Source organism: Ambystoma mexicanum, chromosome 2q, assembly GCF_040938575.1.
Source record: "Ambystoma mexicanum isolate Mex_15411 chromosome 2q, UKY_AmexF1_1, whole genome shotgun sequence".
Classification (NCBI taxonomy): domain Eukaryota; kingdom Metazoa; phylum Chordata; class Amphibia; order Caudata; family Ambystomatidae; genus Ambystoma; species Ambystoma mexicanum.
In genome coordinates, this window is record NC_090924.1 from 1073166104 (window position 1) to 1073178381 (window position 12278).

The 12278-nt window shown below is 47.6% G+C and overlaps 1 protein-coding gene across 4 annotated transcripts in view; it reads left to right on the forward strand.

Annotated features, from left to right (window-relative positions):
* The window catches only part of CDK14 (cyclin dependent kinase 14), a 2372392-nt gene that overhangs the window by 594372 nt on the left and 1765742 nt on the right, over positions 1 to 12278 (forward strand). The window contains exon 1 of one of the 4 annotated variants that reach the window (XM_069648419.1): positions 5545 to 5880. The exons of 2 other annotated variants lie outside the window; for them this stretch is intronic. The gene's annotated coding sequence lies outside the window, so the exon portion shown is untranslated. Of the gene's footprint in view, positions 1 to 5544; positions 5881 to 12278 lie in introns of those variants that run through there. One more of the 4 variants, XM_069648418.1, reaches the window with a different exon arrangement.

The window sequence follows — 12278 nt, forward strand, 5'->3', positions numbered from 1 at the left end:
TTATGGGAAGACATCCGGGACAAGGTGATGGTTGTTGAAAATGTCCAACGCAATGGGATGGACATGAAAGAGTGTTGAAATTACCTAAAGGCAAGGCTATGGAGCCTGATTGCAATACAACGCAGGGAGACAGCTGCCACTGGAGACTGCACTGTAAAACCACTCCTGCTCACACCCTGGGAGGAGATGGTCGCCATCATCCACTTGGATGGCATCTTGGGCGGGGGCATTGCAGAGTTTGGAGCCAGCGGCCAGGCAGAATCTGGTGAGTGCCTGTGTGAAATGTGTATCCATACATGGACAACCCTGCATGCATGCCACAAAAAATATAAATTCATCAAAGTGACATGAGCCCCAGCCAGACTACCCAATCCAGTCGAGGTCCAAATCCACAGTGAATACAGTCAGCAAAGCAATGACCCCGATACAAGGAATCCTGGCAGAAAGTGGAGGGGATGGCATCCAACTATCAGCATCACCATGCAAGCCCAAAGCTCAATGCACACCCACAGTGCACTGCACAACCCCCCCATACCCCTTTGGCACATGGTGACCACCCATGCACATGCAACACATAAAACATGCAACCATTTGACAATAGCATGTTAGACACACAGCCCATCAGCAGCAATGCGCCATGCAGACACTCATTGCACACGCCATGCCCATCATCATGTCCATCTGACTCACCCACAACTCAATGCAGTGTAATCACCTTACAGCTGTACCACATTCAAAGCCTTAACAGACCCGATGCACATCCAGGGTTGCACATCCATAGTAAGCACTGCACCTCACAACTGTCACCGGGTTGCCCTGACCCAAAACATGGTCCCAACACAGTGGCAGACACATGATGCATGCCCCCTGGCCCCGAGGAACAATGCCCAATGATGAAATTGTACAAGTGAAAATCAATGTTGTATCGTCATGCACCTCTGCAACAATGTGTTAATGGACATCTGAATTATACCCCAACAGGCACTGAAGACACCCAGGAACAGAATGGTGTTAAGGGACCCTTCAGGAGACCAGCACCAACCAGCGGTAGGAAGCACACACTTCCAGCCAGTTCTGTGAGTGAGATAGTGCCACCCAAAAAAGGCACCTTGTGAGTATGCAATCTACAGGCCCAACAAGCATTGGGAAGGACACAGCCATGGTGCATCGACAGGACTCTGCCACAAAAACCGTACCACAGGCTACAGGGCAACAAAAAACCACAGCTGGGGCGACTGTGGCTCCTCATGTGAGACACAATGTTGATGACAGGACACAATCCCAACAGGCCACAGCTGGCACGGCAGATGTGCTGTCAGACTCTGCATCCTCTGCTTCCAGTCCACCACAGTCCCCTGCCAGTTCTCCCCAGAATCCTCTCCCCAGCATAGCCTCTCCCCATTGCATACCCTGGCTTCTCATGGGAAATTACGCCATGTACTCCAGTACCGTCATGAGTCCTCCTCTGAAGGCCAGGCTGAGGCAGGTCACTGTTCACCCAGTCCACTACTGCAGGCCAGCCATGGCAGCAGCCTTTCACTCCAGCCATTGCCTGACTCCACAATGCAGGCCATCTGTGACCGTCTCGACAAGATGAATCAGAGGCAGTCTGAGATGGACTCTATGGCCTAGCAACAATTAGGTTATTCTCAGGCCATGCTGGACTGTATCCCGGGAGCATCCAGGCGGTTGTCCAAATCCATCGACAAGCTGTGCAGGAGCATGAAGTGCAGCAATGCAAGCCAGTGTCTGATGAGCCTGAGGGTACGTGTACTGGCTGAACAGTTGTCATCCTCCCAAGAGGCAATGGACAGAGCCATCCACCTCACAATGGACCATGTCTGTGGAGCCACATGGGGGAGTTCACAATCCACTACCCCTACTGAGCGTTCCATAGCAAGCAGAGCGCCGTGCAGCACATGCCACAATGGCTGGTGACAAGGGAGACAAGAAGTTGCGCTAGTGGTTTCATGTACAGGGGCTAGGTTGTGGAGTGGGAGGTGGAGTTGGGGATCAGGGTGTGGAGTGGGAGGTGGAGTTGGGGATCATGGTATGTCAGGTTTTCAATAAATCACGGTTTGAAGTTAGTGTTCGTGTAAGGTGTGTATTCTATGGTTGAGTTAGTTGTGTATTCAGTGACTCATCATTGCCTTCGGTGTTGCATAAGTGCATAGTCAAGGGTAATTGTCCCTGAGGTCCTTGCGCACCGTCGGTCCTTCCATCACATCCCAACGTATGTCCTGTGCTGACCTTTTTACACCTTCAGAGACCTCCTCATCCAAGCTAGGGTGTGATTGGGCCTCATCTGGTGGCATTTAAATGTGCCTTCAAGTGCATAAGTAGTGCATCATTGCAATGATGAATACTATCTTGCCTACTTCATCCGGTTTGTACATGAGGATACCACCAGTTTGGGGCGTAGGCACCTGAATCTGCCTTTCAGAAATCCAAATGTGAACTTACTGCATGGCCTCGTTCTCCTCTGCGCATCACTGTAGGCTTCCTACTGTGGTTTGCCAGGGTACCTCATGGGCGTCCTCAGCCATGGTGACTGCTGAAGGCCAGCTTCCCATGCAAGACATGAATGGGTTGTGTGAGCTTGATGTGGCTCTTCAAACATGGTACAATTGCAGTTAGTGACATTGCAGGATTGAGCAGCAATCAAGGATTTGTCATTATCATGTCTTCTGCAAAGCACTTTTCAGTTATGGTGTTGCAGTGCATTGTTACTGTGGTTTTGAGGGTGGCCAGAATGCATTGCGGTGCCTTGCATGGCAGGATACTGTGTGCCATCACATGAGTAGTGCCGGTGTGGGTCAGTCAGTGTACTAGGTCTGTTCTGTGCACTTCTGTCGTTGCATCATGGGACTTGTAGTAGTTACACTTTGCTGAACATTATGTACCCCAGATGTGTGACAGTGGTCCTGTGTATCAGGTATGTCTATTTCTTACCCACGGCCAGGTGAGCTGTCTTCTGTGTCTCTGCATGAATGCTGGCAGGGGGCTTATTGGATTGATTAGTGGGGCACCAGGCTTATCTCTTGTGCATGTGAACTGAGACAGGGGGAGCAGGGAACAACACGATCTGTGATTTGTACCAGGGAAAGCCAAGGGTGATGCCCATACACTGGGGAGGCATGAGGAAGGCTCCTCCGTGTCTGGGATGAGACAAGAGTTGCTTTGTTTGCAAGGCCCCGGGTGACCTCAAAGTTATCTGTCGAGTTCATGTTGATGACCAGGTGAATACTACATGGTTAGGAGTAAAGATAGGGTGGTGCCACTCGAGTTTGACCAATTGCTTTGTAGCACTTCAAGATGGAAGAGGCCGCTATCCACGTGCGGTGAAGATGGAGAGGACAATGTCACCAATTGGAAAAGTGACTATGTGTGATTATTAGCATGTAAATAGGCGGCAGCCAATGAGGCTGCGGGATGAATACTGTATATCAAGTACGTCATGAATGACGAGTTGTACATTTATAAGACACACACCATTTTGAGGAGGTTAGAGAGAGCCCATTGCTTTTTGTATACAAAATAAATTTCTTGTTATTTTAGAAAAAGGGTGCACCTGGCATGGACATCATTTAGGGGTCGCAATTGTGACGCCTGAGGTCGCCCTTGCTACCCCTGTGGTTTCCCTTGCTACCTTGCTATTTTTTTACATTGAGGCTCATAGGCTATGGCCAGCAGCATGTGGCTTTTTGTTTCTGGAGTGGCTGGTTTTCTGATAGCTATAGCCGGTAAGCAAGCTCAGTGGGTTGAGCGCTGGCGGCTGCAATGTGTGTGTGATCTGCAGGTTGCGGGTTCGACTCCCAGCAAGGTCAATTCAGCCTTTCATCCTCCTGAGGTTGATAAATGAGTACCAACACAGGTTGGGTGATATTGTATGTATATCTGTTCTAAGCATAAGTGCTATAAAATAAAACATCATTATCGTTTGGCCTTGGACGTCTGCTTGCAATCACAATGATTTGGTAATATGGGCCTATACGCACTGATATTAATGATACATACGGTGATCCATTCTTGTATGAAATGTGTATCACTTTACAGTGATATGTTAACCATATTTTTCGTAGTGTACTTGGAAACAATGTTATGTGAAGCCACTTCTCGTTTTACCGAGGGGTTAAAGGTCGTATTCCATCGCTTCCAGTGATGTCACTTCAGGGTGGGGTCAAATGACATCACTTCCTGTGATGTCATCAGAGGTCAAGGGTCGTGTGATGTCACTTTCGCTACCTCTGGCATTTTGGTGAAATGACTTCTCTGGCACCTGGCCTTTTTCCCTAGCGGGTTGTTTTTTTTGGCCTGGTTGTTGGAGAGGTGTCCTACACCTTTTCTACCCCTTTTAGAAGGGTGGCACACCATCAAGAACCCAAGGCAATTTCTGCCACTATAGAGGGACAGGTTAGTTCTTCCTGAGGGTATTTGGGTCCATAGTGAGATTAGGAGGTGAATCATGGGGTCTCTGTCCATCCTTGCGTGTTATAAATGAACTAGCTCTGGTGCTCAATGTCCACACACTAGTATCTGTACTTAGATTCTCTGTTTGGTTTTTCTGCTCCTAGGCAGGCTGTTCCACAATTTGCTTTCTGCCATCATGCAAGATCTCCCGAATGCCCTGGTTTTCCCGAATCTGGGAACTTTGATTGCCAGGCGTAGTTCTGATCTCAGCGGTCTGCCCGAATTGTACTGGGCAAACCATTTTTTCATAAATGATGGGTCAGGCCATATGGGGTTTTGTGGATTAAAGGTAAAACCTTGAAATTGATTCTGGCCTCAATCAGGGAGCCAATGCAGTTTCAAAAGTAAAGGAGTTTTTTGATCACGCTGGCTACTGTTGTAAACAATATGGACAGCCATATTTGGTATCCTTTGAAGGCGATCGATATGTTTTTCTGTACCCAATTAAACGCGGTTACAGTAATCCCGCCTGGCACCTATGATGGCCTTAGCAATGGAGGCGCAATCGGGTGCAGACCGCATTGGTCGCGGTTGTCAATGAAGGCCTTAGGTTGTTTAGTAAGGCACCAGTGTGCTAATCAACCTTTTGGGTATGCTCGTGCAAAATGCAGCTTTGGCCCTTCGTTGTGGATGAACATGCACCACATGCATTGCTCCAGCTGCAATCCCTTTTGCTTTGCTATCATTCATGTTAAGAGGTGCTAACATTATATGGCCATCTTTCACTAAATCAGGCCCTTGTTTTCCTCAGTTACATTTATCCAATTCCTTAATCCCCACTGCACACTGCACACACAGCCATTCTCGTCTAAAAGCAACTATTGGGTTCTGGTTGGAAGGCAGTGCACTGGGCTTGATTAATTGCATTCTCTTGGGTGCACGTGTTTCCTCTGGTTTGAGACAATAACAAGTGGCTACTTTGTGTACAATTCTATAATCCATCGATGAAACCCTGGCCTGCAAATCAATGTCTTTGCAAGAAGCGAGTCTCGTGCAATTTGCCCAGGCAGCATGTGCACGTTCTCCAGGGCTACATTTCTGCTGCAGAGCTTGGCAAGCTTGCGTGCCCGAGAACTCCACAGGCAAATCCATCCCATTTATTTCTCCGGATCCGATCTAAGCGCAGGGAGCGCGGATGAGCTGATGAAATGAAGGCAACCGGCGTCTCCTGTGCGTTCACCCGCTCCTCTCTCCGCCGAGATTAACCTGTCTGTGGGGAGGTTGCTGTTTTTTTTTTAGTCGCGAGTCCCCCTTTCCTGCCTGTAGTGCAGCCGTCCCCTCTCGCCTCGCTCTTGCAGGAAGATGTGAATTCGTTTGCTGAATGGGCTCGCCTTGATTCCCAGCGGCGGGGCGTGTGTGGGACTGGCAGGTGGACCTTACGTGGTGGAGTACACACAGCGGCAGCGCACGGTAAGAGGGGCTGTGTTCAGAATACAGATGAACGTGTCGGTGGGATCCCCGCCGCCCGAGAAATCCCTCGTTCACGCGTGGGCATCCGTGACTGGGTTTACAAGGCAGCGCGCGATGAATCTGCGTTTGAAGCCACTCTCCTGCGCGGGGTTCAAGGCGGTGCGCTCCCGCGAGACTCCTAAGCTGTCCCTTCGACTTATTGACCCCACGTAGGCCGGCAGAACGCATTTGACCCTGCCTAGGCGTGCACACGTTTCTAGGGTGCTATGCTTAGTAGTTGTCCTGTTGGGTGCCGGGTGTGTGGGAGAATGCCCTCTGGGACGGTGACTGGAGGACGCCAGACGGCACTGTCTTCGCGCGCAGAAACGAATACACGGCACCTTGCTGGATGTAAACTGAGTCGAAGAATTGTGTCACCTGAGAGACTTTTGCATAATTTAGCACACCGGCACACATATGGCGTGATATTTCAGGAAGTGCCTCGGTGGCGCCGCCCCCTTAGTATAGGAGCCGGTCCATGGGACCGTGACAGCCCATTGCATGCTCCACGTCTTGATGTCACTGTGCGGCAGGGCTTACAGGCGCGTGTAAAGTCTTGCACATGGCCACGCCTCATTCAGGAATTTCACAGGTGTAGGGACTCTGTTGTGTAAGGCTTCCTTTGTTAGAGCTGAAGCTTGCATTCGAGCGCAATGGATGTCCTGGCAATCCCCGTGGCTGTTGCCACATACATTGATACTCCCAAATCCGCAAAGATAGTTTAACATAAAATGAAGCTGTGTTGTGCTATGGACAGTTTCCGGGTCGCAGGATGTCAGTTCCTCTGGAGGACAGGGGCGCTGTCGCGATTGCTCATGTTTGTGTTTGCGGGAGAAGGCACAGGCTCATTTTACAATTTCGGGAAGGGATATTTGTCTGGCAATTCGTTGGTCCATGCCCGTAGTCTGGTGGGGAAGAGATTCCGATTGGAACACATCATACTGGGACAAAAATCAATCCCTTAGGCTCTAGAAACCAAGACATTGGTGTTCGACAGTTTATTTTGGTGAAGTAAAAGGGTTAGTGAGAAAGGGAACATGAGAGTAAGAACAAGGCAATATCAGCCGTGTGCCCCGGGGGCAATAAGAGCCAAAAGCACTAATCCAACCCTGACAGTCAGGTTTCTTTAATATATTTTTGTCTCTGAGCATTCTTCCAGACAGCCTTAGTCTTTGCCATTGTCACCCTATAGCCACTGGAGCACATACACATATTATTATTTATTTTTTTCCTTTATAAAGCATGCAAACAGCCCGAAGGCATCGAGGTGCTGTTACAGGTACATGTAATTTGTGTTAAGGTAGACATACAAAACCTTTTGGTTATAAGCAAGGCATAGGAGGAGTTACAGATTAATGTTACAAGTTATAAATTACAGGTGTTATTTACAATACGTTTGACATACAGAACTTTACGGTTATGAGCTCAAGACACAGGAGATGTTACAGATTAGGACAACAGCTGAGTTTTTAGTGCTTTTTCAGAATACCCAATAAGATATTTCTGTTGTGAGTGCTGGGGGGAGGGAATTCCACTGTTTGGCAGTTAGGTTGGGGAAGCTGGAGCCTCGGGCATTAGTTCGTTTCACTTTGGGAAAGAGTAAGCGGTCAGTGTATGGTGTCCTGGTGTGTCTTGTTGGGTGAGCTTTGGTAAGTGGAGAGGTGAGGGGGCTGTGTTGGATAAGCATTTGTGGGTGATGGATAAAGTCTTGAAGGTGATGCGCTATCGGATGGGCAGCCAGTGGGCTTCTCTTCTTGCTATGGAGATGTGATCACTTTAGGGATATTGATGGCTGCTCTGGGGGTGTTGTTTTGAATTACTTGGAGTTTGTGTATGTTTTTGGAGGAGGTGCCTGTGAAGAGGACATTGAAATAATCAATCCTCGAGCCGATGACTGCTCGTGTGATAGTTAAGCAACTGTTTTTGGAGAGGAAGGGTCTAGCCGCATTTAATACCTTGGTGGCGTAGGCTGCTCATGAGGCAATGACGTTAACTTGGTGGCACATGGTAAGGGAGGCGTTGAGGTATACCCCTAGTGTTTTTAATGAAACTGAGATGGGGACTGAGGTGTTATTAATCTATGAGCTCTTGATTGCAACTGTATGGCAACCACACCCAGATCTGCTCAAATGTCACTAGTAACTACCCACACTAGTCTACGAATATTACTGAAATCCTCTCTGTGTTGGAAAAATGGAACTCACTTTGCCGAATAAAATGAAGTTAAATGCCCAAAACAACAACACAAAACAGTAATGTTATCCCAGAGCAATGGGGGAAGACCCAATCTGTCATCATCTATGCCAGTTCTGCCATCCACCCAGCAAACATTGATCAACACAGGCATCTTCTCAATCTAACCAGGCAATAGCAAAACCATGTATTTCATTGATCAGTTCTATTCATCCAGGACAGGTGTCTGCACCTATGGCTCTCCAGATGTTTTGGACTATATCGCCAATGATGCCCCTTATTGAATATGCTGGGTAGGGCAGATAAGCACTGTAGTCCAAAACATCTGGTGAACTCATGCTTGCATACCCCTGACCTGGGACCACAAAACAAATTCTCCTTATGAATCCCTTCAGATTCTAATACATCCCCAAACCCATGTTGCTTTCTGTAACAACAATTTTGACCTCATACCCTCAGCCATAGACCTATGTTCCTCTGTCACAAGCTCACAACTAGCCTTCTTCTGTACCTGAAATGTAATGTGCAAACACGAGAAAGCTGACTCTTCAGCAACTCCCAATGTGTTCACAGAGATTGGCCAACATAATAGTTCAAGGCCTTTTTATTCTGCTTAGGTCTCCGACAAAGGCAACTTGCACCTAAATGATTTTCCTCATAAAAAGTGTATGGCATGAGGGCCCCAAATTGAGCTTAAGAGGAGACATTGTTACTTTGGAGGAAACTCTAATGCAACCCCCACTCTGAGAACTGCATCTCAAAATAGGACTGACCAGCCATAAATCTGGGGTGCTCACATCCTGTTTTCTGCATTCAGCAACACCTGCCCCAACTGAGGCATTTTGTTTACATCAGTACTTCACGGTGAACACCAGTTGGATTGATTCAAAGTGGTTAAAAAAACATGACTTTATTGCATAGCGTCTGTAAGGATACAACTCGGAGGATCTAAGAGAACATGGAGTGGTACATCATCCCTCGGGTGTATGAGGAATGAGGCATGAGGGGAGAAGGGCATAATGAAATACCTCAGAGAACGTTTGAGGAAGTTGTGATGAACTGATGGAATTCATCCCTTCTCTCCAAGGGGGAGCCCCCCTTCCCCTCTGCGAAGCTAGGGAGGTGATTCAGCTCTGCAACACCCTCACTAGGGGTTGAGGCAAGTGGGACCTCCCCAGGAGAGACTCCCCCTTTGAGGACAAGGACTCCCGTTTCCTTGAGGAACTCCTTGATGCCCTCCAAGTGACAGCTTTTATGGACTTGCCTAATACACTAGAAAATGATCAGTCTCATGAAGATAAAGTTAACTTATATTATCAAGAACAAGAAGCTGGGGATATTCCTTTAAACTAGAGTCTCCAATGGACTGTGCAGAGGATGCAGAAAAGTAATGACAAGCTAAAGAGCCAGTGAGAGGAATCGGAAAGCCAAGAGAGGGGGAGGAAAGCAGAGAATACCAGGGGAAGCCCCCTGTAGATAACAGAGTGTGAGGAGGCGCACCTGTCACAGAACACGCAGCCGGTGTAAGCCAGAGCAGTGCTAGCATTGAACGAGAAACCCTGGCAGACTGGTGTGCGAGAACGGAGGAAATACAAACAAGTTGGAACTGAGAGTTCGGCGGCGGCATGTCTATGCAGCAATTGTGGTGGGCAGCTGGCCTGTAGAACAACAGCAACACCATTAACAGCAGGGAGCAACTCCTGGAGTGAGTGCTTGCAACAGCTCTATTCACAAGGCGAGAGCGGGATGGATTTGAAACATTGTTGTGAAAAGTGAACAGCAGAGCTACCAAGAAGCCTAGAGAGAGTCCAAAGTCCTACAGGTACCAGCAACGTTACCCCTGAAGACAGAAGGTAATGCGGGAAACGGGCATACTGGAAAGTTAAAAAGGGACTATAAATTGAACAAACCTTGTCCCAGTACTAATTTGAAAACAAGCAGATGAATCAGGAATGTAGCAATACGATGAAGAGAAATAGGAAAACCACAGAAGGGGAGAGAAATAGAAGTGGAACCCTATCTCACCTGAACTGTGTTAATAAGATAAAGGCAAACTGAAACCCCGCAGATTGGGACAGAAATATAATTGAAAGCTGACCACCTCAGAACTGTGCTAATGGAGTAAAGAGGAACAGGCAATCCAAGGAAGGGAAGAGGAATAGAAGTGGAATCTTATCACATCCAAACTTTATTAATGAGATAAAAAGGAACACGCAAACGACAGATTGGGAGAGAAATAGAGTTGGAATCTTATTGCCTTGGGAAAAAAGAAAGGTCAACCCATATCCCGAAGTTAAGAAAGAACAAAAAGCAAATAGAGACATTTGGGGTGTCAAGACCGGGAAGTCAGGAAGATAAATATAATTCATGAAAAAGCACTCCAGGAAGAAGAGAACTATAATTGGGACTTGAGCAACCAAAATTCCTGAGAGGAGAACCATTTACCAAGGGGTCTGAAGTCCTATAAGAGCGAGAAAGGAACTTGAGCAGAACAAAGATAAGCTCCAAGAAAGAGGTCAATGAAGCTACCAGCCCCTGAAAGAACTGTAGAACTTAGTCCAAAGCATAAGCAGAGACTATTTGCATATGGTCTATTGAGTAGAACAACATAATCAAGAAAGTCCCTGTGAAGAATCACATCACCCAGGAGAAGGGAGTCCTTCTCCTGGTCTTAGTAAGTTGTACTAGTGATACGGTCAGACAGGTTAGATTTGGACAGTGGATAGACTTGTTTTGGACATCCACTCTGACTGACGAGCACCTTCATTAGTAAAATAAGTAGGGAACAACACATAGACATAGAGAAAGGAAGACCTTAGTTAACTTTAAATAAACTCTATGGTAAAGATATTGTAAAGTAGTAGACGGTAGTCGGAATACAGGGTTCACAATGAATGATTTATTGCTCAGTTAAACTTTCAAACAGCCTCTCATTATAAACAACAAAACATGCTTAAATGTGGTTCAGCGGGCTTGCTCGGAAAATGGGTAAATCAATTCAGAGTTTGCATGAATGTCCTCTTAAGCTTGGCTCCTCTGTGAAAACAAAATGATCAGGTCACATAAATTCCTTTCCCCAGACACTAGCTTTCCATTCCTTCGCCAGCTGTCCAAATTGGGTTTTAAAAAAACGAAAAACAAACAGAGAGGGTAAACCCACGGAAACACTGTCCTTTGAAAATGGTTTACGGCCAGACTTTCCTTGTCAGTGAATCCGCTTCGGTAGTGTTCCTGGCGCTGCCGCTCTTCGAGCCTCTCCTGGCGGAGGGTCGGAGGGTCTGCCTCTTGATAAGGATCTCCGTGGTGCCGAGCCTTCAGCCTCCTAGTACGCCCAGTGTACATCACCTGCGGATTCCTCCCACTTCTCTGTGGTCTCCAGCCAGGGCTGCTGCTGTAATGAGAGACACCTGATGAGTTTCCCAGGGCTTCTTTTAACTCATACTTTGCTCCTCCCCTCCCCTCAGCTTCCACCCGCCTTTCCTGCCCTCTTCCCACACTTGCAGCCAGTTTGCCTTCACTCCTCCACCCTGCTCCGTGCACTGTTTGTCCCACACCTGCAGCCCGCTTGCCTTCATACCTCCACCCTGCTCCATGCACTGTTTGTCCATCCCAACCTGTACTGCTATGGGGGCATCTGTCACTGTACCGCATGACAGGGCTGTATCTATACCGCTTCCCTTTGTTCATTTTATCTTTTCCCCCACCTGGTCTCCATTTCCCGTGGCGGTTTATGGGACATGTAGTTTTGTTCTGTCCTGCTGATGTAACATTTTGGGTGCTGGGTCTGAAAGTTAGAATGGGGCTGTCTTTTATCTCCATTGCCTCTTTGACCTCCTCACAGATATCTTCACATTGTCCTCATCCTCCTTCTGATCCTCTACACAGCACAACTGGAAACATTTCACAGATTATTTTAGTGACTCAGTCCTGAGTAGTGTCCCTCCTTATTGTATCATACAAGGAAGTCGGACAGGTGACCACTGGAGGCATACACAATCAAGCTGTCTGCATGGTACCCAGTTACAGTCAATCCTGTGACAAGCCACCAAGTCCAAAATCTTGTGTACCCTTCCATTTGATAAACATACATTAATTCCTTAATGCTTGCACTCACCTGCCTGACTTGTGCAGTAACTCTCATGTTAGCGCGCACACACACACACACA